The sequence below is a fragment of the Staurois parvus genome, unplaced genomic scaffold (genome assembly GCF_062004578.1).
Source record: "Staurois parvus isolate SC_StPar_1 unplaced genomic scaffold, SC_StPar_1.0 ptg000782l, whole genome shotgun sequence".
NCBI classification, from domain to species: domain Eukaryota; kingdom Metazoa; phylum Chordata; class Amphibia; order Anura; family Ranidae; genus Staurois; species Staurois parvus.
In genome coordinates, this window is record NW_028318578.1 from 392,501 (window position 1) to 413,160 (window position 20,660).

A 20,660-nucleotide genomic window follows, 5' to 3' on the forward strand; every position below is an offset into this window, starting at 1 on the left:
CATCTTTTTCGTGCAGCAAGACATACGGTTGTGGATTTTCTTTTTTCCAAGAACTGGCTTTATTATTAGTTTGCTTAGCAATCGCTAGGTCCTGGGCTCTCCTTTTCCCACACATCCTGCTTTTCCCAGTGGCCTTTGTGTCAGTAAGACACAAGTTGCCAAGCAGTAGACAGTGTGAAAAGGAAGGTCCCACCGAGATTTGAACTCGGATCGCTGGATTCAGAGTCCAGAGTGCTAACCATTACACCATGGAACCTTTGGATCTGTACTGCTTGGCCAGGCCCAATTGTTTAGACTTTTTTTTTCCCCCCCTCACATGTCCTCCTTGTGATCTTTGCGTATGTCTACATGGGCATTGGTTAACTTCTGTCCCATTTCACCCCACAGGACCGACCAGTCTAGCAAATTTTCCCTTGGCCATCTAGCAGCACTTTGACATCTATACTTGATGAAGCAAAGGGCATGAACTTAGATGCTGCCATCCCAAGGTTTCTGGGGTCAAAAGTGGGATGGCACCAATCAGCAGCGTGCAGAAGTAAACACCAAGCTTGTTGAGAAATGTGGAGCTGACTAGATGTGGGAGAAATGACTAAGCCAGCGTCCGGGTGGCCATAAGATTGATTTGTACAAATGTGAGCTCAAAGCTCCCTCTTGAAAGAGCATTCAAGGACTTGAGTTGAGCGTGGTGAGTTAGGCGTGCTGCTAAGTGGGTAGAAAAAGCCATCTCCCCGTCGGGGAATCGAACCCCGGTCTCCCGCGTGACAGGCGGGGATACTCACCACTATACTAACGAGGACCACATGAAAGCGCTTTTTTTTCACCACCGCCATCACCATCTTTTTTTGTGCAGGAGAACATACGGTTGTGGATTTTCATTTGTCCAAGAACTCGCTGTATTATTAGTTTGCTTAGCCATCGCTAGGTCCTGGGCTCTCCTTTTCCCACACATCCTCTCCCAGTAACCCACATTTTTCTTTGATTCCTTTTGAGGAGACACTCCTTTTCCCTTACTATCCCCTCCCAGAAACCCTCCTTTCTCCTTGCATCCTCTTCCAGAGAATGGCTTGTCCTCTCACTTGCTTTCTTAGTAGACTCTTGTCTTCCCTTCTTTTCTCTCCCAAAGACACCTTTTTCTTCTCACTTCTTGCCCCGGAGTCCTTCCTTCCCCCTTTTGAATATTCACCAGGAATGCAGGTGTGCCCTTACCCGCCCCTGGGAGCAAAAGAGATAGCTACCAATGTTGCCTTCTTTTAGGGAGCTCTTCTCTTCATCAGCCTGCCCAGCTAGCTGACGTGAAGCTTTACGTCTCTGCTGTAAACCCAAGCAAAACTCCAAGTTGTCCGGATTTCAACTTGGACAAAGAGAAGCCAATGGATTAGGAATGCGTGACCTTAAAGAGCCCTTCTTTCAATAGTCCTTTCTCATGTCCTTCTTTCCCGGAGCTTTTCTCCAAATGAGAGAGCCACGCAATATTAGCTGAAAGTTTGAGTCTATGGATAGCGATCTGTGGAGCTTATGTCCCAAAGTAGCTGTGGTCAGTAGCTTGCTAAGCATCTATGTTTTCAGCAGCTGCTTTTCTGAGTGGCCTTTGTGTCAGTAAGACGCAAGTTGCGAAGCAGTAGGCAGTGTGAAAAATGAGGTCCCACCGAGATTTGAACTCGGATTGCTGGATTCAAAGTCCAGAGTGCTAACCATTACACCATGGAACCACCGGCTCTACCTCCCTTGGCTAGGCCCCATTGTTTAAAGGTCTTTTTTCCCCAGATGTCCTTTTTTCCTTCTGATGTTTCCGTATGTCTACATGGGCGTTGGTTAACTTCTGTCCCATTTCACCCCACAGGACCAACTAGTCTAGCAAATTTTCCCTTGGCCATCTAGCAGCACTTTGACATCTATAATTGATGAACCAAGGGGCAGGAACGTAGACGCTGCCATCCCAAGGTTTCTGGGGCCAAAAGTGGGATGGCGCCAATCACCACCGTGCAGGAGTAGACACCAAGCTTGTTGAGAAATTTGTAGATGACTAGTTGTGGGAGAAATGACTAAGCCAGCGTCGATTTCAACATAAGAATGATTTGTAGAATGCCCAGGTTGTGCAAATGTGAGCTCAAAGCTCCCTCTTGAAAGAGCATTCAAGGACTTGAAGTTGAGCGTGGTGAGTTAAGCGTGCTGCTAAGTGGGTAGAAAAAGCCATCTCCCCGTCGGGGAATCGAACCCCGGTCTCCCGCGTGACAGGCGGGGATACTCACCACTATACTAACGAGGACCACATGAAAGTCTTTCTTTTTCACCACCACCATCTTTTTCGTGCAGCAAGACATACGGTTGTGGATTTTCTTTTTTCCAAGAACTGGCTTTATTATTAGTTTGCTTAGCAATCGCTAGGTCCTGGGCTCTCCTTTTCCCACACATCCTGCTTTTCCCAGTGGCCTTTGTGTCAGTAAGACACAAGTTGCCAAGCAGTAGACAGTGTGAAAAGGAAGGTCCCACCGAGATTTGAACTCGGATCGCTGGATTCAGAGTCCAGAGTGCTAACCATTACACCATGGAACCTTTGGATCTGTACTGCTTGGCCAGGCCCAATTGTTTAGACTTTTTTTTTTCCCCCCTCACATGTCCTCCTTGTGATCTTTGCGTATGTCTACATGGGCATTGGTTAACTTCTGTCCCATTTCACCCCACAGGACCGACCAGTCTAGCAAATTTTCCCTTGGCCATCTAGCAGCACTTTGACATCTATACTTGATGAAGCAAAGGGCATGAACTTAGATGCTGCCATCCCAAGGTTTCTGGGGTCAAAAGTGGGATGGCACCAATCAGCAGCGTGCAGAAGTAAACACCAAGCTTGTTGAGAAATGTGGAGCTGACTAGATGTGGGAGAAATGACTAAGCCAGCGTCCGGGTGGCCATAAGATTGATTTGTACAAATGTGAGCTCAAAGCTCCCTCTTGAAAGAGCATTCAAGGACTTGAGTTGAGCGTGGTGAGTTAGGCGTGCTGCTAAGTGGGTAGAAAAAGCCATCTCCCCGTCGGGGAATCGAACCCCGGTCTCCCGCGTGACAGGCGGGGATACTCACCACTATACTAACGAGGACCACATGAAAGGGTTTTTTTTGCACCACCGCCATCACCATCTTTTTTTGTGCAGGAGAACATACGGTTGTGGATTTTCATTTGTCCAAGAACTCGCTGTATTATTAGTTTGCTTAGCCATCGCTAGGTCCTGGGCTCTCCTTTTCCCACACATCCTCTCCCAGTAACCCACATTTTTCTTTGATTCCTTTTGAGGAGACACTCCTTTTCCCTTACTATCCCCTCCCAGAAACCCTCCTTTCTCCTTGCATCCTCTTCCAGAGAATGGCTTGTCCTCTCACTTGCTTTCTTAGTAGACTCTTGTCTTCCCTTCTTTTCTCTCCCAAAGACACCTTTTTCTTCTCACTTCTTGCCCCGGAGTCCTTCCTTCCCCCTTTTGGATATTCACCAGTAATGCAGGTGTGCCCTTACCCGCCCCTGGGAGCAAAAGAGATAGCTACCAATGTTGCCTTCTTTTAGGGAGCTCTTCTCTTCATCAGCCTGCCCAGCTAGCTGACGTGAAGCTTTACGTCTCTGCTGTAAACCCAAGCAAAACTCCAAGTTGTCTGGATTTCAACTTGGACAAAGAGAAGCCAATGGATTAGGAATGCGTGACCTCAAAGAGCCCTTCTTTCAATATTCCTTTCTCATGTCATTCTTTCCCGGAGCTTTTCTCCAAATGAGAGAGCCACGCAATATTAGCTGAAAGTTTGAGTCTATGGATAGCGATCTGTGGAGCTTATGTCCCAAAGTAGCTGTGGTCAGTAGCTTGCTAAGCATCTATGTTTTCAGCAGCTGCTTTTCTGAGTGGCCTTTGTGTCAGTAAGACGCAAGTTGCGAAGCAGTAGGCAGTGTGAAAAATGAGGTCCCACCGAGATTTGAACTCGGATTGCTGGATTCAAAGTCCAGAGTGCTAACCATTACACCATGGAACCACCGGCTCTACCTCCCTTGGCTAGGCCCCATTGTTTAAAGGTCTTTTTTCCCCAGATGTCCTTTTTTCCTTCTGATGTTTCCGTATGTCTACATGGGCGTTGGTTAACTTCTGTCCCATTTCACCCCACAGGACCAACTAGTCTAGCAAATTTTCCCTTGGCCATCTAGCAGCACTTTGACATCTATAATTGATGAACCAAGGGGCAGGAACGTAGACGCTGCCATCCCAAGGTTTCTGGGGCCAAAAGTGGGATGGCGCCAATCACCACCGTGCAGGAGTAGACACCAAGCTTGTTGAGAAATTTGTAGATGACTAGTTGTGGGAGAAATGACTAAGCCAGCGTCGGTTTCAACATAAGAATGATTTGTAGAATGCCCAGGTTGTGCAAATGTGAGCTCAAAGCTCCCTCTTGAAAGAGCATTCAAGGACTTGAAGTTGAGCGTGGTGAGTTAAGCGTGCTGCTAAGTGGGTAGAAAAAGCCATCTCCCCGTCGGGGAATCGAACCCCGGTCTCCCGCGTGACAGGCGGGGATACTCACCACTATACTAACGAGGACCACATGAAAGTCTTTCTTTTTCACCACCACCATCTTTTTCGTGCAGCAAGACATACGGTTGTGGATTTTCTTTTTTCCAAGAACTGGCTTTATTATTAGTTTGCTTAGCAATCGCTAGGTCCTGGGCTCTCCTTTTCCCACACATCCTGCTTTTCCCAGTGGCCTTTGTGTCAGTAAGACACAAGTTGCCAAGCAGTAGACAGTGTGAAAAGGAAGGTCCCACCGAGATTTGAACTCGGATCGCTGGATTCAGAGTCCAGAGTGCTAACCATTACACCATGGAACCTTTGGATCTGTACTGCTTGGCCAGGCCCAATTGTTTAGACTTTTTTTTTCCCCCCCTCACATGTCCTCCTTGTGATCTTTGCGTATGTCTACATGGGCATTGGTTAACTTCTGTCCCATTTCACCCCACAGGACCGACCAGTCTAGCAAATTTTCCCTTGGCCATCTAGCAGCACTTTGACATCTATACTTGATGAAGCAAAGGGCATGAACTTAGATGCTGCCATCCCAAGGTTTCTGGGGTCAAAAGTGGGATGGCACCAATCAGCAGCGTGCAGAAGTAAACACCAAGCTTGTTGAGAAATGTGGAGCTGACTAGATGTGGGAGAAATGACTAAGCCAGCGTCCGGGTGGCCATAAGATTGATTTGTACAAATGTGAGCTCAAAGCTCCCTCTTGAAAGAGCATTCAAGGACTTGAGTTGAGCGTGGTGAGTTAGGCGTGCTGCTAAGTGGGTAGAAAAAGCCATCTCCCCGTCGGGGAATCGAACCCCGGTCTCCCGCGTGACAGGCGGGGATACTCACCACTATACTAACGAGGACCACATGAAAGCGCTTTTTTTTCACCACCGCCATCACCATCTTTTTTTGTGCAGGAGAACATACGGTTGTGGATTTTCATTTGTCCAAGAACTCGCTGTATTATTAGTTTGCTTAGCCATCGCTAGGTCCTGGGCTCTCCTTTTCCCACACATCCTCTCCCAGTAACCCACATTTTTCTTTGATTCCTTTTGAGGAGACACTCCTTTTCCCTTACTATCCCCTCCCAGAAACCCTCCTTTCTCCTTGCATCCTCTTCCAGAGAATGGCTTGTCCTCTCACTTGCTTTCTTAGTAGACTCTTGTCTTCCCTTCTTTTCTCTCCCAAAGACACCTTTTTCTTCTCACTTCTTGCCCCGGAGTCCTTCCTTCCCCCTTTTGAATATTCACCAGGAATGCAGGTGTGCCCTTACCCGCCCCTGGGAGCAAAAGAGATAGCTACCAATGTTGCCTTCTTTTAGGGAGCTCTTCTCTTCATCAGCCTGCCCAGCTAGCTGACGTGAAGCTTTACGTCTCTGCTGTAAACCCAAGCAAAACTCCAAGTTGTCCGGATTTCAACTTGGACAAAGAGAAGCCAATGGATTAGGAATGCGTGACCTTAAAGAGCCCTTCTTTCAATAGTCCTTTCTCATGTCCTTCTTTCCCGGAGCTTTTCTCCAAATGAGAGAGCCACGCAATATTAGCTGAAAGTTTGAGTCTATGGATAGCGATCTGTGGAGCTTATGTCCCAAAGTAGCTGTGGTCAGTAGCTTGCTAAGCATCTATGTTTTCAGCAGCTGCTTTTCTGAGTGGCCTTTGTGTCAGTAAGACGCAAGTTGCGAAGCAGTAGGCAGTGTGAAAAATGAGGTCCCACCGAGATTTGAACTCGGATTGCTGGATTCAAAGTCCAGAGTGCTAACCATTACACCATGGAACCACTGGCTCTACCTCCCTTGGCTAGGCCCCATTGTTTAAAGGTCTTTTTTCCCCAGATGTCCTTTTTTCCTTCTGATGTTTCCGTATGTCTACATGGGCGTTGGTTAACTTCTGTCCCATTTCACCCCACAGGACCAACTAGTCTAGCAAATTTTCCCTTGGCCATCTAGCAGCACTTTGACATCTATAATTGATGAACCAAGGGGCAGGAACGTAGACGCTGCCATCCCAAGGTTTCTGGGGCCAAAAGTGGGATGGCGCCAATCACCACCGTGCAGGAGTAGACACCAAGCTTGTTGAGAAATTTGTAGATGACTAGTTGTGGGAGAAATGACTAAGCCAGCGTCGATTTCAACATAAGAATGATTTGTAGAATGCCCAGGTTGTGCAAATGTGAGCTCAAAGCTCCCTCTTGAAAGAGCATTCAAGGACTTGAAGTTGAGCGTGGTGAGTTAAGCGTGCTGCTAAGTGGGTAGAAAAAGCCATCTCCCCGTCGGGGAATCGAACCCCGGTCTCCCGCGTGACAAGCGGGGATACTCACCACTATACTAACGAGGACCACATGAAAGTCTTTCTTTTTCACCACCACCGTCTTTTTCGTGCAGCAAGACATACGGTTGTGGATTTTCTTTTTTCCAAGAACTGGCTTTATTATTAGTTTGCTTAGCAATCGCTAGGTCCTGGGCTCTCCTTTTCCCACACATCCTGCTTTTCCCAGTGGCCTTTGTGTCAGTAAGACACAAGTTGCCAAGCAGTAGACAGTGTGAAAAGGAAGGTCCCACCGAGATTTGAACTCGGATCGCTGGATTCAGAGTCCAGAGTGCTAACCATTACACCATGGAACCTTTGGATCTGTACTGCTTGGCCAGGCCCAATTGTTTAGACTTTTTTTTTTCCCCCCTCACATGTCCTCCTTGTGATCTTTGCGTATGTCTACATGGGCATTGGTTAACTTCTGTCCCATTTCACCCCACAGGACCGACCAGTCTAGCAAATTTTCCCTTGGCCATCTAGCAGCACTTTGACATCTATACTTGATGAAGCAAAGGGCATGAACTTAGATGCTGCCATCCCAAGGTTTCTGGGGTCAAAAGTGGGATGGCACCAATCAGCAGCGTGCAGAAGTAAACACCAAGCTTGTTGAGAAATGTGGAGCTGACTAGATGTGGGAGAAATGACTAAGCCAGCGTCCGGGTGGCCATAAGATTGATTTGTACAAATGTGAGCTCAAAGCTCCCTCTTGAAAGAGCATTCAAGGACTTGAGTTGAGCGTGGTGAGTTAGGCGTGCTGCTAAGTGGGTAGAAAAAGCCATCTCCCCGTCGGGGAATCGAACCCCGGTCTCCCGCGTGACAGGCGGGGATACTCACCACTATACTAACGAGGACCACATGAAAGGGTTTTTTTTGCACCACCGCCATCACCATCTTTTTTTGTGCAGGAGAACATACGGTTGTGGATTTTCATTTGTCCAAGAACTCGCTGTATTATTAGTTTGCTTAGCCATCGCTAGGTCCTGGGCTCTCCTTTTCCCACACATCCTCTCCCAGTAACCCACATTTTTCTTTGATTCCTTTTGAGGAGACACTCCTTTTCCCTTACTATCCCCTCCCAGAAACCCTCCTTTCTCCTTGCATCCTCTTCCAGAGAATGGCTTGTCCTCTCACTTGCTTTCTTAGTAGACTCTTGTCTTCCCTTCTTTTCTCTCCCAAAGACACCTTTTTCTTCTCACTTCTTGCCCCGGAGTCCTTCCTTCCCCCTTTTGGATATTCACCAGTAATGCAGGTGTGCCCTTACCCGCCCCTGGGAGCAAAAGAGATAGCTACCAATGTTGCCTTCTTTTAGGGAGCTCTTCTCTTCATCAGCCTGCCCAGCTAGCTGACGTGAAGCTTTACGTCTCTGCTGTAAACCCAAGCAAAACTCCAAGTTGTCTGGATTTCAACTTGGACAAAGAGAAGCCAATGGATTAGGAATGCGTGACCTCAAAGAGCCCTTCTTTCAATATTCCTTTCTCATGTCATTCTTTCCCGGAGCTTTTCTCCAAATGAGAGAGCCACGCAATATTAGCTGAAAGTTTGAGTCTATGGATAGCGATCTGTGGAGCTTATGTCCCAAAGTAGCTGTGGTCAGTAGCTTGCTAAGCATCTATGTTTTCAGCAGCTGCTTTTCTGAGTGGCCTTTGTGTCAGTAAGACGCAAGTTGCGAAGCAGTAGGCAGTGTGAAAAATGAGGTCCCACCGAGATTTGAACTCGGATTGCTGGATTCAAAGTCCAGAGTGCTAACCATTACACCATGGAACCACCGGCTCTACCTCCCTTGGCTAGGCCCCATTGTTTAAAGGTCTTTTTTCCCCAGATGTCCTTTTTTCCTTCTGATGTTTCCGTATGTCTACATGGGCGTTGGTTAACTTCTGTCCCATTTCACCCCACAGGACCAACTAGTCTAGCAAATTTTCCCTTGGCCATCTAGCAGCACTTTGACATCTATAATTGATGAACCAAGGGGCAGGAACGTAGACGCTGCCATCCCAAGGTTTCTGGGGCCAAAAGTGGGATGGCGCCAATCACCACCGTGCAGGAGTAGACACCAAGCTTGTTGAGAAATTTGTAGATGACTAGTTGTGGGAGAAATGACTAAGCCAGCGTCGGTTTCAACATAAGAATGATTTGTAGAATGCCCAGGTTGTGCAAATGTGAGCTCAAAGCTCCCTCTTGAAAGAGCATTCAAGGACTTGAAGTTGAGCGTGGTGAGTTAAGCGTGCTGCTAAGTGGGTAGAAAAAGCCATCTCCCCGTCGGGGAATCGAACGCCGGTCTCCCGCGTGACAGGCGGGGATACTCACCACTATACTAACGAGGACCGCATGAAAGTCTTTCTTTTTCACCACCACCATCTTTTTCGTGCAGCAAGACATACGGTTGTGGATTTTCTTTTTTCCAAGAACTGGCTTTATTATTAGTTTGCTTAGCAATCGCTAGGTCCTGGGCTCTCCTTTTCCCACACATCCTGCTTTTCCCAGTGGCCTTTGTGTCAGTAAGACACAAGTTGCCAAGCAGTAGACAGTGTGAAAAGGAAGGTCCCACCGAGATTTGAACTCGGATCGCTGGATTCAGAGTCCAGAGTGCTAACCATTACACCATGGAACCTTTGGATCTGTACTGCTTGGCCAGGCCCAATTGTTTAGACTTTTTTTTTCCCCCCCTCACATGTCCTCCTTGTGATCTTTGCGTATGTCTACATGGGCATTGGTTAACTTCTGTCCCATTTCACCCCACAGGACCGACCAGTCTAGCAAATTTTCCCTTGGCCATCTAGCAGCACTTTGACATCTATACTTGATGAAGCAAAGGGCATGAACTTAGATGCTGCCATCCCAAGGTTTCTGGGGTCAAAAGTGGGATGGCACCAATCAGCAGCGTGCAGAAGTAAACACCAAGCTTGTTGAGAAATGTGGAGCTGACTAGATGTGGGAGAAATGACTAAGCCAGCGTCCGGGTGGCCATAAGATTGATTTGTACAAATGTGAGCTCAAAGCTCCCTCTTGAAAGAGCATTCAAGGACTTGAGTTGAGCGTGGTGAGTTAGGCGTGCTGCTAAGTGGGTAGAAAAAGCCATCTCCCCGTCGGGGAATCGAACCCCGGTCTCCCGCGTGACAGGCGGGGATACTCACCACTATACTAACGAGGACCACATGAAAGCGCTTTTTTTTCACCACCGCCATCACCATCTTTTTTTGTGCAGGAGAACATACGGTTGTGGATTTTCATTTGTCCAAGAACTCGCTGTATTATTAGTTTGCTTAGCCATCGCTAGGTCCTGGGCTCTCCTTTTCCCACACATCCTCTCCCAGTAACCCACATTTTTCTTTGATTCCTTTTGAGGAGACACTCCTTTTCCCTTACTATCCCCTCCCAGAAACCCTCCTTTCTCCTTGCATCCTCTTCCAGAGAATGGCTTGTCCTCTCACTTGCTTTCTTAGTAGACTCTTGTCTTCCCTTCTTTTCTCTCCCAAAGACACCTTTTTCTTCTCACTTCTTGCCCCGGAGTCCTTCCTTCCCCCTTTTGAATATTCACCAGGAATGCAGGTGTGCCCTTACCCGCCCCTGGGAGCAAAAGAGATAGCTACCAATGTTGCCTTCTTTTAGGGAGCTCTTCTCTTCATCAGCCTGCCCAGCTAGCTGACGTGAAGCTTTACGTCTCTGCTGTAAACCCAAGCAAAACTCCAAGTTGTCCGGATTTCAACTTGGACAAAGAGAAGCCAATGGATTAGGAATGCGTGACCTTAAAGAGCCCTTCTTTCAATAGTCCTTTCTCATGTCCTTCTTTCCCGGAGCTTTTCTCCAAATGAGAGAGCCACGCAATATTAGCTGAAAGTTTGAGTCTATGGATAGCGATCTGTGGAGCTTATGTCCCAAAGTAGCTGTGGTCAGTAGCTTGCTAAGCATCTATGTTTTCAGCAGCTGCTTTTCTGAGTGGCCTTTGTGTCAGTAAGACGCAAGTTGCGAAGCAGTAGGCAGTGTGAAAAATGAGGTCCCACCGAGATTTGAACTCGGATTGCTGGATTCAAAGTCCAGAGTGCTAACCATTACACCATGGAACCACCGGCTCTACCTCCCTTGGCTAGGCCCCATTGTTTAAAGGTCTTTTTTCCCCAGATGTCCTTTTTTCCTTCTGATGTTTCCGTATGTCTACATGGGCGTTGGTTAACTTCTGTCCCATTTCACCCCACAGGACCAACTAGTCTAGCAAATTTTCCCTTGGCCATCTAGCAGCACTTTGACATCTATAATTGATGAACCAAGGGGCAGGAACGTAGACGCTGCCATCCCAAGGTTTCTGGGGCCAAAAGTGGGATGGCGCCAATCACCACCGTGCAGGAGTAGACACCAAGCTTGTTGAGAAATTTGTAGATGACTAGTTGTGGGAGAAATGACTAAGCCAGCGTCGATTTCAACATAAGAATGATTTGTAGAATGCCCAGGTTGTGCAAATGTGAGCTCAAAGCTCCCTCTTGAAAGAGCATTCAAGGACTTGAAGTTGAGCGTGGTGAGTTAAGCGTGCTGCTAAGTGGGTAGAAAAAGCCATCTCCCCGTCGGGGAATCGAACCCCGGTCTCCCGCGTGACAGGCAGGGATACTCACCACTATACTAACGAGGACCACATGAAAGTCTTTCTTTTTCACCACCACCATCTTTTTCGTGCAGCAAGACATACGGTTGTGGATTTTCTTTTTTCCAAGAACTGGCTTTATTATTAGTTTGCTTAGCAATCGCTAGGTCCTGGGCTCTCCTTTTCCCACACATCCTGCTTTTCCCAGTGGCCTTTGTGTCAGTAAGACACAAGTTGCCAAGCAGTAGACAGTGTGAAAAGGAAGGTCCCACCGAGATTTGAACTCGGATCGCTGGATTCAGAGTCCAGAGTGCTAACCATTACACCATGGAACCTTTGGATCTGTACTGCTTGGCCAGGCCCAATTGTTTAGACTTTTTTTTTTCCCCCCTCACATGTCCTCCTTGTGATCTTTGCGTATGTCTACATGGGCATTGGTTAACTTCTGTCCCATTTCACCCCACAGGACCGACCAGTCTAGCAAATTTTCCCTTGGCCATCTAGCAGCACTTTGACATCTATACTTGATGAAGCAAAGGGCATGAACTTAGATGCTGCCATCCCAAGGTTTCTGGGGTCAAAAGTGGGATGGCACCAATCAGCAGCGTGCAGAAGTAAACACCAAGCTTGTTGAGAAATGTGGAGCTGACTAGATGTGGGAGAAATGACTAAGCCAGCGTCCGGGTGGCCATAAGATTGATTTGTACAAATGTGAGCTCAAAGCTCCCTCTTGAAAGAGCATTCAAGGACTTGAGTTGAGCGTGGTGAGTTAGGCGTGCTGCTAAGTGGGTAGAAAAAGCCATCTCCCCGTCGGGGAATCGAACCCCGGTCTCCCGCGTGACAGGCGGGGATACTCACCACTATACTAACGAGGACCACATGAAAGGGTTTTTTTTGCACCACCGCCATCACCATCTTTTTTTGTGCAGGAGAACATACGGTTGTGGATTTTCATTTGTCCAAGAACTCGCTGTATTATTAGTTTGCTTAGCCATCGCTAGGTCCTGGGCTCTCCTTTTCCCACACATCCTCTCCCAGTAACCCACATTTTTCTTTGATTCCTTTTGAGGAGACACTCCTTTTCCCTTACTATCCCCTCCCAGAAACCCTCCTTTCTCCTTGCATCCTCTTCCAGAGAATGGCTTGTCCTCTCACTTGCTTTCTTAGTAGACTCTTGTCTTCCCTTCTTTTCTCTCCCAAAGACACCTTTTTCTTCTCACTTCTTGCCCCGGAGTCCTTCCTTCCCCCTTTTGGATATTCACCAGTAATGCAGGTGTGCCCTTACCCGCCCCTGGGAGCAAAAGAGATAGCTACCAATGTTGCCTTCTTTTAGGGAGCTCTTCTCTTCATCAGCCTGCCCAGCTAGCTGACGTGAAGCTTTACGTCTCTGCTGTAAACCCAAGCAAAACTCCAAGTTGTCTGGATTTCAACTTGGACAAAGAGAAGCCAATGGATTAGGAATGCGTGACCTCAAAGAGCCCTTCTTTCAATATTCCTTTCTCATGTCATTCTTTCCCGGAGCTTTTCTCCAAATGAGAGAGCCACGCAATATTAGCTGAAAGTTTGAGTCTATGGATAGCGATCTGTGGAGCTTATGTCCCAAAGTAGCTGTGGTCAGTAGCTTGCTAAGCATCTATGTTTTCAGCAGCTGCTTTTCTGAGTGGCCTTTGTGTCAGTAAGACGCAAGTTGCGAAGCAGTAGGCAGTGTGAAAAATGAGGTCCCACCGAGATTTGAACTCGGATTGCTGGATTCAAAGTCCAGAGTGCTAACCATTACACCATGGAACCACCGGCTCTACCTCCCTTGGCTAGGCCCCATTGTTTAAAGGTCTTTTTTCCCCAGATGTCCTTTTTTCCTTCTGATGTTTCCGTATGTCTACATGGGCGTTGGTTAACTTCTGTCCCATTTCACCCCACAGGACCAACTAGTCTAGCAAATTTTCCCTTGGCCATCTAGCAGCACTTTGACATCTATAATTGATGAACCAAGGGGCAGGAACGTAGACGCTGCCATCCCAAGGTTTCTGGGGCCAAAAGTGGGATGGCGCCAATCACCACCGTGCAGGAGTAGACACCAAGCTTGTTGAGAAATTTGTAGATGACTAGTTGTGGGAGAAATGACTAAGCCAGCGTCGGTTTCAACATAAGAATGATTTGTAGAATGCCCAGGTTGTGCAAATGTGAGCTCAAAGCTCCCTCTTGAAAGAGCATTCAAGGACTTGAAGTTGAGCGTGGTGAGTTAAGCGTGCTGCTAAGTGGGTAGAAAAAGCCATCTCCCCGTCGGGGAATCGAACGCCGGTCTCCCGCGTGACAGGCGGGGATACTCACCACTATACTAACGAGGACCACATGAAAGTCTTTCTTTTTCACCACCACCATCTTTTTCGTGCAGCAAGACATACGGTTGTGGATTTTCTTTTTTCCAAGAACTGGCTTTATTATTAGTTTGCTTAGCAATCGCTAGGTCCTGGGCTCTCCTTTTCCCACACATCCTGCTTTTCCCAGTGGCCTTTGTGTCAGTAAGACACAAGTTGCCAAGCAGTAGACAGTGTGAAAAGGAAGGTCCCACCGAGATTTGAACTCGGATCGCTGGATTCAGAGTCCAGAGTGCTAACCATTACACCATGGAACCTTTGGATCTGTACTGCTTGGCCAGGCCCAATTGTTTAGACTTTTTTTTTCCCCCCCTCACATGTCCTCCTTGTGATCTTTGCGTATGTCTACATGGGCATTGGTTAACTTCTGTCCCATTTCACCCCACAGGACCGACCAGTCTAGCAAATTTTCCCTTGGCCATCTAGCAGCACTTTGACATCTATACTTGATGAAGCAAAGGGCATGAACTTAGATGCTGCCATCCCAAGGTTTCTGGGGTCAAAAGTGGGATGGCACCAATCAGCAGCGTGCAGAAGTAAACACCAAGCTTGTTGAGAAATGTGGAGCTGACTAGATGTGGGAGAAATGACTAAGCCAGCGTCCGGGTGGCCATAAGATTGATTTGTACAAATGTGAGCTCAAAGCTCCCTCTTGAAAGAGCATTCAAGGACTTGAGTTGAGCGTGGTGAGTTAGGCGTGCTGCTAAGTGGGTAGAAAAAGCCATCTCCCCGTCGGGGAATCGAACCCCGGTCTCCCGCGTGACAGGCGGGGATACTCACCACTATACTAACGAGGACCACATGAAAGCGCTTTTTTTTGCACCACCGCCATCACCATCTTTTTTTGTGCAGGAGAACATACGGTTGTGGATTTTCATTTGTCCAAGAACTCGCTGTATTATTAGTTTGCTTAGCCATCGCTAGGTCCTGGGCTCTCCTTTTCCCACACATCCTCTCCCAGTAACCCACATTTTTCTTTGATTCCTTTTGAGGAGACACTCCTTTTCCCTTACTATCCCCTCCCAGAAACCCTCCTTTCTCCTTGCATCCTCTTCCAGAGAATGGCTTGTCCTCTCACTTGCTTTCTTAGTAGACTCTTGTCTTCCCTTCTTTTCTCTCCCAAAGACACCTTTTTCTTCTCACTTCTTGCCCCGGAGTCCTTCCTTCCCCCTTTTGAATATTCACCAGGAATGCAGGTGTGCCCTTACCCGCCCCTGGGAGCAAAAGAGATAGCTACCAATGTTGCCTTCTTTTAGGGAGCTCTTCTCTTCATCAGCCTGCCCAGCTAGCTGACGTGAAGCTTTACGTCTCTGCTGTAAACCCAAGCAAAACTCCAAGTTGTCTGGATTTCAACTTGGACAAAGAGAAGCCAATGGATTAGGAATGCGTGACCTTAAAGAGCCCTTCTTTCAATAGTCCTTTCTCATGTCCTTCTTTCCCGGAGCTTTTCTCCAAATGAGAGAGCCACGCAATATTAGCTGAAAGTTTGAGTCTATGGATAGCGATCTGTGGAGCTTATGTCCCAAAGTAGCTGTGGTCAGTAGCTTGCTAAGCATCTATGTTTTCAGCAGCTGCTTTTCTGAGTGGCCTTTGTGTCAGTAAGACGCAAGTTGCGAAGCAGTAGGCAGTGTGAAAAAAGAGGTCCCACCGAGATTTGAACTCGGATTGCTGGATTCAAAATCCAGAGTGCTAACCATTACACCATGGAACCACCGGCTCTACCTCACTTGGCTAGGCCCCATTGTTTAAAGGTCTTTTTTTCCCCAGATGTCCTTCTTTCCTTCTGATGTTTCCGTATGTCTACATGGGCGTTGGTTAACTTCTGTCCCATTTCACCCCACAGGACCAACTAGTCTAGCAAATTTTCCCTTGGCCATCTAGCAGCACTTTGACATCTATAATTGATGAACCAAGGGGCAGGAACGTAGACGCTGCCATCCCAAGGTTTCTGGGGCCAAAAGTGGGATGGCGCCAATCACCACCGTGCAGGAGTAGACACCAAGCTTGTTGAGAAATTTGTAGATGACTAGTTGTGGGAGAAATGACTAAGCCAGCGTCGGTTTCAACATAAGAATGATTTGTAGAATGCCCAGGTTGTGCAAATGTGAGCTCAAAGCTCCCTCTTGAAAGAGCATTCAAGGACTTGAAGTTGAGCGTGGTGAGTTAAGCGTGCTGCTAGGTGGGTAGAAAAAGCCATCTCCCCATCGGGGAATCGAACCCCGGTCTCCCGCCTGACAGGCGGGGATACTCACCACTATACTAACGAGGACCACATGAAAGTCTTTCTTTTTCACCACCACCATCTTTTTCGTGCAGCAAGACATACGGTTGTGGATTTTCTTTTTTCCAAGAACTGGCTTTATTATTAGTTTGCTTAGCAATCGCTAGGTCCTGGGCTCTCCTTTTCCCACACATCCTGCTTTTCCCAGTGGCCTTTGTGTCAGTAAGACACAAGTTGCCAAGCAGTAGACAGTGTGAAAAGGAAGGTCCCACCGAGATTTGAACTCGGATCGCTGGATTCAGAGTCCAGAGTGCTAACCATTACACCATGGAACCTTTGGATCTGTACTGCTTGGCCAGGCCCAATTGTTTAGACTTTTTTTTTCCCCCCCTCACATGTCCTCCTTGTGATCTTTGCGTATGTCTACATGGGCATTGGTTAACTTCTGTCCCATTTCACCCCACAGGACCGACCAGTCTAGCAAATTTTCCCTTGGCCATCTAGCAGCACTTTGACATCTATACTTGATGAAGCAAAGGGCATGAACTTAGATGCTGCCATCCCAAGGTTTCTGGGGTCAAAAGTGGGATGGCACCAATCAGCAGCGTGCAGAAGTAAACACCAAGCTTGTTGAGAAATGTGGAGCTGACTAGATGTGGGAGAAATGACTAAGCCAGCGTCCGGGTGGCCATAAGATTGATTTGTACAAATGTGAGCTCAAAGCTCCCTCTTGAAAGAGCATTCAAGGACTTGAGTTGAGCGTGGTGAGTTAGGCGTGCTGCTAAGTGGGTAGAAAAAGCCATCTCCCCGTCGGGGAATCGAACCCCGGTCTCCCGCGTGACAGGCGGGGATACTCACCACTATACTAACGAGGACCACATGAAAGGGTTTTTTTTGCACCACCGCCATCACCATCTTTTTTTGTGCAGGAGAACATACGGTTGTGGATTTTCATTTGTCCAAGAACTCGCTGTATTATTAGTTTGCTTAGCCATCGCTAGGTCCTGGGCTCTCCTTTTCCCACACATCCTCTCCCAGTAACCCACATTTTTCTTTGATTCCTTTTGAGGAGACACTCCTTTTCCCTTACTATCCCCTCCCAGAAACCCTCCTTTCTCCTTGCATCCTCTTCCAGAGAATGGCTTGTCCTCTCACTTGCTTTCTTAGTAGACTCTTGTCTTCCCTTCTTTTCTCTCCCAAAGACACCTTTTTCTTCTCACTTCTTGCCCCGGAGTCCTTCCTTCCCCCTTTTGGATATTCACCAGTAATGCAGGTGTGCCCTTACCCGCCCCTGGGAGCAAAAGAGATAGCTACCAATGTTGCCTTCTTTTAGGGAGCTCTTCTCTTCATCAGCCTGCCCAGCTAGCTGACGTGAAGCTTTACGTCTCTGCTGTAAACCCAAGCAAAACTCCAAGTTGTCTGGATTTCAACTTGGACAAAGAGAAGCCAATGGATTAGGAATGCGTGACCTCAAAGAGCCCTTCTTTCAATATTCCTTTCTCATGTCATTCTTTCCCGGAGCTTTTCTCCAAATGAGAGAGCCACGCAATATTAGCTGAAAGTTTGAGTCTATGGATAACGATCTGTGGAGCTTATGTCCCAAAGTAGCTGTGGTCAGTAGCTTGCTAAGCATCTATGTTTTCAGCAGCTGCTTTTCTGAGTGGCCTTTGTGTCAGTAAGACGCAAGTTGCGAAGCAGTAGGCAGTGTGAAAAATGAGGTCCCACCGAGATTTGAACTCGGATTGCTGGATTCAAAGTCCAGAGTGCTAACCATTACACCATGGAACCACCAGCTCTACCTCCCTTGGCTAGGCCCCATTGTTTAAAGGTCTTTTTTCCCCAGATGTCCTTTTTTCCTTCTGATGTTTCCGTATGTCTACATGGGCGTTGGTTAACTTCTGTCCCATTTCACCCCACAGGACCAACTAGTCTAGCAAATTTTCCCTTGGCCATCTAGCAGCACTTTGACATCTATAATTGATGAACCAAGGGGCAGGAACGTAGACGCTGCCATCCCAAGGTTTCTGGGGCCAAAAGTGGGATGGCGCCAATCACCACCGTGCAGGAGTAGACACCAAGCTTGTTGAGAAATTTGTAGATGACTAGTTGTGGGAGAAATGACTAAGCCAGCGTCGGTTTCAACATAAGAATGATTTGTAGAATGCCCAGGTTGTGCAAATGTGAGCTCAAAGCTCCCTCTTGAAAGAGCATTCAAGGACTTGAAGTTGAGCGTGGTGAGTTAAGCGTGCTGCTAAGTGGGTAGAAAAAGCCATCTCCCCGTCGGGGAATCGAACCCCAGTCTCCCGCGTGACAGGCGGGGATACTCACCACTATACTAACGAGGACCACATGAAAGTCTTTCTTTTTCACCACCACCATCTTTTTCGTGCAGCAGGACATACGGTTGTGGATTTTCTTTTTTCCAAGAACTGGCTTTATTATTAGTTTGCTTAGCAATCGCTAGGTCCTGGGCTCTCCTTTTCCCACACATCCTGCTTTTCCCAGTGGCCTTTGTGTCAGTAAGACACAAGTTGCCAAGCAGTAGACAGTGTGAAAAGGAATATCCCACCGAGAATTGAACTCGGATCGCTGGATTCAGAGTCCAGAGTGCTAACCATTACACCATGGAACCTTTGGATCTGTACTGCTTGGCCAGGCCCAATTGTTTAGACTTTTTTTTTCCCCCCCCTCACATGTCCTCCTTGTGATCTTTGCGTATGTCTACATGGGCATTGGTTAACTTCTGTCCCATTTCACCCCACAGGACCGACCAGTCTAGCAAATTTTCCCTTGGCCATCTAGCAGCACTTTGACATCTATTCTTGATGAAGCAAAGGGCATGAAATTAGATGCTGCCATCCCAAGGTTTCTGGGGTCAAAAGTGGGATGGCACCAATCAGCAGCGTGCAGAAGTAAACACCAAGCTTGTTGAGAAATGTGGAGCTGACTAGATGTGGGAGAAATGACTAAGCCAGCGTCCGGGTGGCCATAAGATTGATTTGTACAAATGTGAACTCAAAGCTCCCTCTTGAAAGAGCATTCAAGGACTTGAGTTGAGCGTGGTGAGTTAGGCGTGCTGCTAAGTGGGTAGAAAAAGCCATCTCCCCGTCGGGGAATCGAACCCCGGTCTCCCGCGTGACAGGCGGGGATACTCACCACTATACTAACGAGGACCACATGAAAGGGTTTTTTTTGCACCACCGCCATCACCATCTTTTTTTGTGCAGGAGAACATACGGTTGTGGATTTTCATTTGTCCAAGAACTCGCTGTATTATTAGTTTGCTTAGCCATCGCTAGGTCCTGGGCTCTCCTTTTCCCACACATCCTCTCCCAGTAACCCACATTTTTCTTTGATTCCTTTTGAGGAGACACTCCTTTTCCCTTACTATCCCCTCCCAGAAACCCTCCTTTCTCCTTGCATCCTCTTCCAGAGAATGGCTTGTCCTCTCACTTGCTTTCTTAGTAGACTCTTGTCTTCCCTTCTTTTCTCTCCCAAAGACACCTTTTTCTTCTCACTTCTTGCCCCGGAGTCCTTCCTTCCCCCTTTTGAATATTCACCAGGAATGCAGGTGTGCCCTTACCCGCCCCTGGGAGCAAAAGAGATAGCTACCAATGTTGCCTTCTTTTAGGGAGCTCTTCTCTTCATCAGCCTGCCCAGCTAGCTGACGTGAAGCTTTACGTCTCTGCTGTAAACCCAAGCAAAACTCCAAGTTGTCCGGATTTCAACTTGGACAAAGAGAAGCCAATGGATTAGGAATGCGTGACCTTAAAGAGCCCTTCTTTCAATAGTCCTTTCTCATGTCCTTCTTTCCCGGAGCTTTTCTCCAAATGAGAGAGCCACGCAATATTAGCTGAAAGTTTGAGTCTATGGATAGCGATCTGTGGAGCTTATGTCCCAAAGTAGCTGTGGTCAGTAGCTTGCTAAGCATCTATGTTTTCAGCAGCTGCTTTTCTGAGTGGCCTTTGTGTCAGTAAGACGCAAGTTGCGAAGCAGTAGGCAGTGTGAAAAATGAGGTCCCACCAAGATTTGAACTCGGATTGCTGGATTCAAAGTCCAGAGTGCTAACCATTACACCATGGAACCACCGGCTCTACCTCCCTTGGCTAGGCCCCATTGTTTAAAGGTCTTTTTTCCCCAGATGTCCTTTTTTCCTTCTGATGTTTCCGTATGTCTACATGGGCGTTGGTTAACTTCTGTCCCATTTCACCCCACAGGACCAACTAGTCTAGCAAATTTTCCCTTGGCCATCTAGCAGCACTTTGACATCTATAATTGATGAACCAAGGGGCAGGAACGTAGACGCTGCCATCCCAAGGTTTCTGGGGCCAAAAGTGGGATGGCGCCAATCACCACCGTGCAGGAGTAGACACCAAGCTTGTTGAGAAATTTGTAGATGACTAGTTGTGGGAGAAATGACTAAGCCAGCGTCGGTTTCAACATAAGAATGATTTGTAGAATGCCCAGGTTGTGCAAATGTGAGCTCAAAGCTCCCTCTTGAAAGAGCATTCAAGGACTTGAAGTTGAGCGTGGTGAGTTAAGCGTGCTGCTAAGTGGGTAGAAAAAGCCATCTCCCCGTCGGGGAATCGAACCCCGGTCTCCCGCGTGACAGGCGGGGATACTCACCACTATACTAACGAGGACCACATGAAAGTCTT

General features: G+C 47.6%; 29 non-coding genes across 29 annotated transcripts; all 29 read right to left on the reverse strand.

Moving 5' to 3' along the window:
- Nucleotides 1-184: 184 nt before the first annotated feature.
- Nucleotides 185-256, reverse strand: TRNAQ-CUG (transfer RNA glutamine (anticodon CUG)). The gene has a single exon. It is a non-coding gene; the product is annotated as a tRNA-Gln (tRNA).
- Nucleotides 257-724: 468 nt separating this feature from the next.
- TRNAD-GUC (transfer RNA aspartic acid (anticodon GUC)) lies at nt 725-796 on the reverse strand. Its single transcript has one exon. It is a non-coding gene; the product is annotated as a tRNA-Asp (tRNA).
- An 841-nt stretch (nt 797-1,637) lies between these two features.
- TRNAQ-UUG (transfer RNA glutamine (anticodon UUG)) lies at nt 1,638-1,709 on the reverse strand. Its single transcript has one exon. It is a non-coding gene; the product is annotated as a tRNA-Gln (tRNA).
- A 485-nt stretch (nt 1,710-2,194) lies between these two features.
- On the reverse strand, nt 2,195-2,266 carry TRNAD-GUC (transfer RNA aspartic acid (anticodon GUC)). Its single transcript has one exon. It is a non-coding gene; the product is annotated as a tRNA-Asp (tRNA).
- A 215-nt stretch (nt 2,267-2,481) lies between these two features.
- Nucleotides 2,482-2,553, reverse strand: TRNAQ-CUG (transfer RNA glutamine (anticodon CUG)). The gene has a single exon. It is a non-coding gene; the product is annotated as a tRNA-Gln (tRNA).
- A 468-nt stretch (nt 2,554-3,021) lies between these two features.
- Nucleotides 3,022-3,093, reverse strand: TRNAD-GUC (transfer RNA aspartic acid (anticodon GUC)). Its single transcript has one exon. It is a non-coding gene; the product is annotated as a tRNA-Asp (tRNA).
- An 841-nt stretch (nt 3,094-3,934) lies between these two features.
- TRNAQ-UUG (transfer RNA glutamine (anticodon UUG)) lies at nt 3,935-4,006 on the reverse strand. The gene has a single exon. It is a non-coding gene; the product is annotated as a tRNA-Gln (tRNA).
- Nucleotides 4,007-4,491: 485 nt separating this feature from the next.
- TRNAD-GUC (transfer RNA aspartic acid (anticodon GUC)) lies at nt 4,492-4,563 on the reverse strand. The gene has a single exon. It is a non-coding gene; the product is annotated as a tRNA-Asp (tRNA).
- Nucleotides 4,564-4,778: 215 nt separating this feature from the next.
- On the reverse strand, nt 4,779-4,850 carry TRNAQ-CUG (transfer RNA glutamine (anticodon CUG)). The gene has a single exon. It is a non-coding gene; the product is annotated as a tRNA-Gln (tRNA).
- A 468-nt stretch (nt 4,851-5,318) lies between these two features.
- On the reverse strand, nt 5,319-5,390 carry TRNAD-GUC (transfer RNA aspartic acid (anticodon GUC)). The gene has a single exon. It is a non-coding gene; the product is annotated as a tRNA-Asp (tRNA).
- An 841-nt stretch (nt 5,391-6,231) lies between these two features.
- On the reverse strand, nt 6,232-6,303 carry TRNAQ-UUG (transfer RNA glutamine (anticodon UUG)). The gene has a single exon. It is a non-coding gene; the product is annotated as a tRNA-Gln (tRNA).
- Nucleotides 6,304-7,075: 772 nt separating this feature from the next.
- TRNAQ-CUG (transfer RNA glutamine (anticodon CUG)) lies at nt 7,076-7,147 on the reverse strand. Its single transcript has one exon. It is a non-coding gene; the product is annotated as a tRNA-Gln (tRNA).
- Nucleotides 7,148-7,615: 468 nt separating this feature from the next.
- TRNAD-GUC (transfer RNA aspartic acid (anticodon GUC)) lies at nt 7,616-7,687 on the reverse strand. The gene has a single exon. It is a non-coding gene; the product is annotated as a tRNA-Asp (tRNA).
- An 841-nt stretch (nt 7,688-8,528) lies between these two features.
- On the reverse strand, nt 8,529-8,600 carry TRNAQ-UUG (transfer RNA glutamine (anticodon UUG)). The gene has a single exon. It is a non-coding gene; the product is annotated as a tRNA-Gln (tRNA).
- A 772-nt stretch (nt 8,601-9,372) lies between these two features.
- TRNAQ-CUG (transfer RNA glutamine (anticodon CUG)) lies at nt 9,373-9,444 on the reverse strand. Its single transcript has one exon. It is a non-coding gene; the product is annotated as a tRNA-Gln (tRNA).
- A 468-nt stretch (nt 9,445-9,912) lies between these two features.
- On the reverse strand, nt 9,913-9,984 carry TRNAD-GUC (transfer RNA aspartic acid (anticodon GUC)). The gene has a single exon. It is a non-coding gene; the product is annotated as a tRNA-Asp (tRNA).
- Nucleotides 9,985-10,825: 841 nt separating this feature from the next.
- TRNAQ-UUG (transfer RNA glutamine (anticodon UUG)) lies at nt 10,826-10,897 on the reverse strand. Its single transcript has one exon. It is a non-coding gene; the product is annotated as a tRNA-Gln (tRNA).
- Nucleotides 10,898-11,669: 772 nt separating this feature from the next.
- On the reverse strand, nt 11,670-11,741 carry TRNAQ-CUG (transfer RNA glutamine (anticodon CUG)). The gene has a single exon. It is a non-coding gene; the product is annotated as a tRNA-Gln (tRNA).
- A 468-nt stretch (nt 11,742-12,209) lies between these two features.
- On the reverse strand, nt 12,210-12,281 carry TRNAD-GUC (transfer RNA aspartic acid (anticodon GUC)). The gene has a single exon. It is a non-coding gene; the product is annotated as a tRNA-Asp (tRNA).
- An 841-nt stretch (nt 12,282-13,122) lies between these two features.
- On the reverse strand, nt 13,123-13,194 carry TRNAQ-UUG (transfer RNA glutamine (anticodon UUG)). The gene has a single exon. It is a non-coding gene; the product is annotated as a tRNA-Gln (tRNA).
- A 772-nt stretch (nt 13,195-13,966) lies between these two features.
- On the reverse strand, nt 13,967-14,038 carry TRNAQ-CUG (transfer RNA glutamine (anticodon CUG)). Its single transcript has one exon. It is a non-coding gene; the product is annotated as a tRNA-Gln (tRNA).
- Nucleotides 14,039-14,506: 468 nt separating this feature from the next.
- TRNAD-GUC (transfer RNA aspartic acid (anticodon GUC)) lies at nt 14,507-14,578 on the reverse strand. The gene has a single exon. It is a non-coding gene; the product is annotated as a tRNA-Asp (tRNA).
- An 842-nt stretch (nt 14,579-15,420) lies between these two features.
- TRNAQ-UUG (transfer RNA glutamine (anticodon UUG)) lies at nt 15,421-15,492 on the reverse strand. Its single transcript has one exon. It is a non-coding gene; the product is annotated as a tRNA-Gln (tRNA).
- Nucleotides 15,493-16,265: 773 nt separating this feature from the next.
- On the reverse strand, nt 16,266-16,337 carry TRNAQ-CUG (transfer RNA glutamine (anticodon CUG)). The gene has a single exon. It is a non-coding gene; the product is annotated as a tRNA-Gln (tRNA).
- A 468-nt stretch (nt 16,338-16,805) lies between these two features.
- On the reverse strand, nt 16,806-16,877 carry TRNAD-GUC (transfer RNA aspartic acid (anticodon GUC)). Its single transcript has one exon. It is a non-coding gene; the product is annotated as a tRNA-Asp (tRNA).
- An 841-nt stretch (nt 16,878-17,718) lies between these two features.
- TRNAQ-UUG (transfer RNA glutamine (anticodon UUG)) lies at nt 17,719-17,790 on the reverse strand. Its single transcript has one exon. It is a non-coding gene; the product is annotated as a tRNA-Gln (tRNA).
- Nucleotides 17,791-19,103: 1,313 nt separating this feature from the next.
- TRNAD-GUC (transfer RNA aspartic acid (anticodon GUC)) lies at nt 19,104-19,175 on the reverse strand. Its single transcript has one exon. It is a non-coding gene; the product is annotated as a tRNA-Asp (tRNA).
- Nucleotides 19,176-20,016: 841 nt separating this feature from the next.
- TRNAQ-UUG (transfer RNA glutamine (anticodon UUG)) lies at nt 20,017-20,088 on the reverse strand. Its single transcript has one exon. It is a non-coding gene; the product is annotated as a tRNA-Gln (tRNA).
- Nucleotides 20,089-20,573: 485 nt separating this feature from the next.
- Nucleotides 20,574-20,645, reverse strand: TRNAD-GUC (transfer RNA aspartic acid (anticodon GUC)). The gene has a single exon. It is a non-coding gene; the product is annotated as a tRNA-Asp (tRNA).
- Between the last annotated feature and the right edge of the window lie 15 nt (nt 20,646-20,660).